The sequence below is a fragment of the Alosa alosa genome, chromosome 1 (assembly GCF_017589495.1).
Source record: "Alosa alosa isolate M-15738 ecotype Scorff River chromosome 1, AALO_Geno_1.1, whole genome shotgun sequence".
NCBI lineage: Eukaryota > Metazoa > Chordata > Actinopteri > Clupeiformes > Clupeidae > Alosa > Alosa alosa.
The window spans coordinates 3,003,459-3,010,166 of record NC_063189.1 but is presented as its reverse complement, the minus strand read 5'-3'; the positions used below and the strand labels follow the sequence as shown (position 1 = coordinate 3,010,166).

Genomic DNA, 6,708 nt, shown 5'->3' with positions numbered 1-6,708 from the left:
CAGCAAAAAAGGAGTCTCTTCTAATCATACACACAGCTCTATTTACACAGGCAAAGCACTGACGCTGAATCAAGGACACAGACACCAAAAGCCTGATAGGTGCCTGCAGTTGCCCTAACCCTGCTATGCACACACTGCTCCAAGGGCTGCATCTCTATGGTGAGGTCCTACCCCCCAACTTCACACTGACGTGGGTTTGAAATTAGAGGTGCTATGATAACACAAAACTCTTTCATTTGTATGGGGCAACTCCTAGCTGTTGCTGCAGTGGGTCCTAGAGAGTGACTGAGTGTAGATCAGATGATCTAGACCTCAGTTGTAGGATACCGAACATCTGCTCTAGGACACTAAACATCTACTTTTGGACACCACACATCTACTGTAGGACACCAAATCCACTACGACACCAAACTCTGGGACACCAAATCGTCTAGGACACCAAATCGTCTAGGACACCAAACCTCTGCTCTAGGACCAGTCTAGAACACCAGACCTCTGCTCTAGGACACCAAATCGTCTAGGACACCAAACCTCTGCTCTAGGACACCAAATCATCTAGGACACCAAACCACTGCTCTAGGACACCAAACCACTGCTCTAGGACCAGTCTAGGACACCAAACCTCTGCTCTAGGACACTGCTCTAGGTTCTAAAGGGGCGGATCATTTCTGGTAAATTTCCAGAAACTTTCCATTAAAATTTAAGATGCTCAGTAGTAGCAATTCTACTGCACTTGTGCTCATCAGTCTGTCTGTAGGATCCTATAAATGATCTGTGCATGTGATAGAGGAACGGACAGTGCATAGAGGGGGTGTGGCCTCAATAGCTCTACAGTAAGCAGTGTCAAACCCACACTGAACCTGTTAGCAAATTTAAATTTACTCTGCAGATCTATATGGACACTACTGAAGTGGATTTCCAAGTCATCAAAATCCTAGGGACCAATCACAACGATTTATCTGGCTTGGGGCGGGCCTAACATGATGACAGACAGTGGGGGTGCAGTTAGTAGCACTGTTCAACATACCCAGTGGCTGCACCGAGGGCATCAGTGATATACCATATAACTTATATATATTATATATATATAACATATATGATATGGACGTGTATTTTCTTTGGAATTGAGTTAAAAGCATGAAAACCCTTTGTTTACATGAAAGATATGTCTGCCATACTTCTGAAAGACTGGAAGCAAATGAAGGGTCCCCAGATCTTTCATTGAGATTTGAGAAGCACTCTGGTGTAAGTGTCTGGCTTGTGTGCTGTCTGTGTGTGATTGAGGTCTGCACAGTGCAGAGTGAATTTGCACTAAATCTTTGTTTTAACCAAGAGTATGCTGCAAGATGTTTTTTTTTTCAAACTACATTTAAGTTCCGCTGACCTGCAATTTTGAAAATATCCGGTTTATTCCAGTTAATTCCCCTGGAAAGTTTCCGACTTTGAAAATTCCCAGAATTTTTGCAACCCTACATAGGACACCAAATCTCTGCCTTAGGACACGAAACCTCTGTTCTAGGACACCAAACCTCTGCTGTAGGACACCAAACCTCTGCTGTAGGACACCAAACCTCTGTTCTAGGACACCAAACCTCTGCTGTAGGACACCAAACCTCTGTTCTAGGAAACCTCTGCTCTAGGACACCAAACCTCTGCTGTAGGACACCAAACCTCTGCTGTAGGATACTAAACTTTCATCAGCCAAAATCATGCACACAGTAGCACCAGATTGTAGTTTCACAATCAGCTGTTTCATAATCACATACAGATACACTATCTGCATTTACTTGGTTGGCCAACACATTTAAGTAGCTTTGGATAAAAGATGATAATGAATGAATGCAGCTAGTTTCTGCTGTCCTAAAAGACAAACAAACGAAAAAGCTCGGGTAAAACAAGCGTCTGCACAAACACTCAGCACAGCTCGGCAGCACAGAGCAGCGATTGCACACGGGTGAGAAAGAGAAAGAGACAGAGAGAGAGAGAGAGAGAGAGAGAGAAGGGAGAGTGAGATGAGGAGCAACAGTGCCTAGCATGTGGTCATCTCTTGGGCCTGAGCGGCCTGGAAAGCCACCAAGCATTACACCAGAAATGATGCATATTAAGAGGAACGCTGCAATGTGTATGCCTTCTGCACCAAGCATTACACCAGAAATGATGCATATTAAGAGGAACGCTGCAATGTGTATGCCTTCTGCACCAAGCATTACACCAGAAATGATGCATATTAAGAGGAAAGCTGCAATGTGTATGCCTTCTGCACATGAGCATGATGCAGTGCCAGTATCCGTCTGGGTTTCTTCTCTGCATCCCTTCATTCCGCCTCTGTTCCCCCCTCTCTCACTCTCTCTGCCTTTGTGTCATCAAAGAACTCACTCTCTCTCTCTTTTTTCGGCCTCTATCTCCCTCTCTCGAGGGCCAAATTAGCGGTTGACCCTTGCGTGACCTCTGCGTACTTGGTGGTTACGCGCTGTCCTGCGTTGCACGAGTGCCGTTGAGCCGGTACTGAGAGTCTGGCGCGTAAGAGCTCTGCTCTCTTGGTCTGTCCATGAGAACCATGCAGTGGTTCTGGACAGGGGTGTGTGTTTGTGTGTGCGTGTGTGTGTGTGGTGTGAAGGAGCAGTGTGTGCATCTATGAAAATAAAAACCTCATTGTGTGTGGGTGGGTTTGTGTGTGTGTGTGTGTGTGTGTGGGGGGGTGCTTGCCTCTGCTCTTCATTTGAGCTGTCAGAGTTGCTAGAACAGACGCTTCATCTCTGAAACCGCCCCGGCATGGCGAGGCGAGCCTGCGTTCTCAACAGCCCAGCCGGAAGGACGCTGTTTGGGCTCGCTCTGCTCTGCTCTGCTGCCCTGCGCTGTGCAGCTGACGAAACTTAACAACTAGTCTAGCGAGGCCTGTAAAAACGCACAAACCAAATCTCCACAATATAAACACAAACGTAAGCTCACCAGGCATTCATTAAACCAACCAACTTAAATATTTAACTGAGAACTCATGGCGTCACAGAAAGTGGTGTTGGTGGTGGTGGGGGGGCCTGCTGGCGTATAACATGCAATCTTTTCAGGCGTGTATTTAACGTGCTTGGAGGAGAGGAGGCAGATGAGAGCCGTGTTTTGCAAGCGGTGGTGTCTGTGGCGCAATGCGGCCCCTGGGAGGCTCTGCTGACCCGGCCAGGCAGCGGCCTGCGGGCCCCTGGGGCTCCGACTCCTGTCTGAGTGGAGATAATGAGATCAGACGATGGGCACGGATCCGCAGATGTGTTTGCTGAGGTATCTGACAGGTACTGGGAACGGAGGGGAGGGGTAGATCGGAATTGGGGGGCTGGGATGGGGGGGGGGGCAGGTTACCAGAGGAACAGACCATTATCAACACCCCCACACACCACACACACACACACACATCACCTCCCTATGTTTTAGCCATTTTGTCCTTGCCAAGCCTGATGCAAGCCTCAGTGCAACGCTCCTTAAAAGTTGAGACAAGCTTCTGTTTTACAATAGTGTCGCAACTTTTTACTTTCACACGCTTAAATTTACAGTCCCAGTGTGCGCAAGTTTGAAGAGTCGTCGAGAGCATAAGCTGGCAATTCTTCGAAAGTTTAGTATTACAGACATCTGCTAAATTGGAGCAATTGAGGTCATCCGCATTACCGCTTCTTAGTCTCGTTTGCATGTGAGTCCTTCTGGGTTCAATTATCATTGGACTCTTAATGTGAAAACAACTACACAGTTAGCACTAGAAGTATTTTCAGACAAAGCTAAATATTTAGCTTGGGGTTGAGCTGTTCACCAAAGAGATAAGGGCTTGCTGAATATATAGCAGAAGGCCTTGCGTGTCCATTAATCTAATGCGCATGTTATTCTGACAATAGTTGTAACCACGGTAGCCTTTCACATTTATTAAAACCTATTGTATTAGTCAAGTTCTAAGATGTGTGATCGGTCCAAGTATCTCCAGATGTTTCAACCATATCATGACTAAACAAAAAAATGCTGAGGGTTTACTACAGTTGTATTTTCAACAGCTTCGCCTTAATTCCAATTCACTTTTGCAACCATTTAGGATCCTAAAATATTTACACTGAGAACATTCATTCTTATCGGAAAGACGGAAAGAAGGCATAAAGGGAACGCCTAGAGAATCATCTATGTCTATGATATATAGCCTATTATCGCTATTATTACTATAGTGTAACAATCCTCCACGTAGACTACAACAACGTCTGAACCCACCTCTGCGTTAAGTTAAAGCAACGAGATCCGCTTTAAGTGTTCTCCTTTTTGAGACTATCAATAGAAGTCTGGACCGGCGCGCAGGGTTATTATTTTTGCGAAGATTACCTGTACTAGGTTCCGTGTAGAGTGTCATAGCAATTCCCACTAACTATTGGACAAAGCCAGGAATGGGAATATAATAACAATGTAAAAATCCTATAATAAAAAACACCACTACAGCACAACATATCGCCGCTGCATAATTTAACTATGTCATTATTAAAACCATTCTCTTTGCATACCTACATCTTCACACAAGATCAACAAGTTGAAAGGATGCAGCCTAAACGTAATAAAAGCGCAATAAAAATGTGCCTTGCCACCCTAAAACTAAAATTAAGCAAGGCACAACGCAAAGGCGAATACAAAACATGCTACATTTGTAATCTAGTGGAAATGGTTAGGAGTATAATTTAAAGTAGTTCTTATCCAACCGCTTAACAAACGATATTTGCGCATGATGCCAAGCTAGCGGGCAGGTGTCTATAGCCCGTGTCCACTGAATGGTAACAGTAAAATCAGGGTAGAAATCTAACTTCCTCCGCTTAAAATTGACGCACTTCTCGTATCTATTTTGAAATATTGCAACATAAAAGTCTTCTGAGTTAGTTCTGTGTACTTAATAAATATAAGTAAACAACCTACTCGTCGATACATCGTCGAAACTGGAGCTGCGTGCCCATTTAACGAAAACCTCTTGTGTATATTCTTCCTTCAAAACATTGATCCGCTTGAATACTCTTCACTCCGAAAAGATGATAGGCGTGTATACTCTGAGTAGCCTAACAAAGAGGGCAACTTAACAATGCGCCAAGTTTCCGCAATTGTCCACGAATGCTCCATAAAATGCCAACAGAACTACTAAAATGCTATCTGTCAGTGAATAATAAACGCTCCTGTTCGACATGCGTAACCGAAAGATTACCGAATGCTTACCATCAGTAAAGGCACAAGAAGTATCCTCGGGTTGAAATGAGTAGGCTACGACAAAAGAAGTGCGAGCGCTCCACACGCAACACAAGTCCCACTGCACAGCGTACTGGAAGTACCGCGCTTCAAGCCAGCGGAGATGTTCGCAGTCGTTGGGTCATTAGATCCGTAACGTCTCTTGTGGAAAACACCAAAGCGAGTCCATGGCGCACGGCTCAAAAAAGGTACGTGGTAAATCGCGACTGGATTCGGACGGTGATTCCTATTTCCTTGCTCTGTGACGGGAGACACACTCACAGGCAGAAATACTCATCGACTGATCGTGCCTCAAATGCTCCTCGCAGTTTTTATGTGTCCGCCCAATGTAGGCTGCCTCCTCCCATGTTCCCAGCCCTCTGGCCAGCACCTAAAAGATAGCCCCCCTCCTCTTGGCGCTCTCAAAAGGAAATAAACGGTGAATTGGTGGTTTACATTTTCTTTGCAAAATGTATCAAAATGTTTTTTTAATGTATTTTTCTAAGAGGTCACGCGTCGCCGCACATTCAATAAACTTAACCCACTTAAGCGTAATATGGTTTGCGCCATTAATGCCTCCAGGTAAGGGCGCCTTTGCCATTCAACAACTCGTTATGGTAACAGCAGTGCCGCTTACACAGAAATGGAATTAGTCTGATGTGTTATTTCTCTATAATTACTCACTAGTGACACTAGTGACAATGTCATAATTGCTAACACTAGCGTGTAAAAATGTCATACCTCACCGACAGTAGTGATTCCATAAGAGGCTATCATTGGAAGATCAGGGGCAGGCCCGTTTCTTCTTTTACATGACCAATGTCAAGGAAATACGACACGTGACTCCTGTGCCTGGCCTATTATAAACAACCAAGATGAGGTCTTCTTCAATGACCTATCATTATTCCCATACAATGGCTACCTGCTGTGACTGGGCTCAACCATGGAAACTCTTGAAAAGGTGTAAATATCAGTTTTGTGGCCACAGGAAAGCCATTTTTTACCTTTTTTTTCTCCTTTGCTTCATTCCTGTTATAGTATTTTTTTTTATTAATTCTGTGGTGACTTCAGCACTGCAGTCCACACAGTCAGGCTAAGCCTTCATGACAAGTTTAATTTAATTTAATTTAGGGCAGCCGTGGCCTACTGGTTAGCGCTTCGGATTTGTAACCAGAGGGTTGCCGGTTTGAACCCCGACCAGTAGGCACGGCTGAAGTGCCCTTGAGCAAGGCACCTAACCCCTCACTGCTCCCCGAGCGCCGCTGTTGTTGCAGGCAGCTCACTGCGCCGGGATTAGTGTGTACTTCACCTCACTGTGTTTTCACTGTGTGCTGAGTGTGTTTCACTAATTCACGGATTGGGATAAATGCAGAGACCAAATTTCCCTCACGGGATCAAAAGAGTATATGCTTATACTTATACTTAATTTGTGCAGTGTAAGGGGCATTTGGCCATACTGGCCAGTCTAAAGCCCCTTTCACATGTACG

General features: G+C 45.0%; 1 protein-coding gene across 1 annotated transcript in view; it reads right to left on the bottom strand.

Moving 5' to 3' along the window:
- Positions 1-5,632, bottom strand: part of bmp4 (bone morphogenetic protein 4) — a 14,046-nt gene extending 8,414 nt beyond the window's left edge. Inside the window, 1 exon segment of the mRNA XM_048262361.1 lies at positions 5,212-5,632. The gene's annotated coding sequence lies outside the window, so the exon portion shown is untranslated.
- Positions 5,633-6,708: the final 1,076 nt, after the last annotated feature.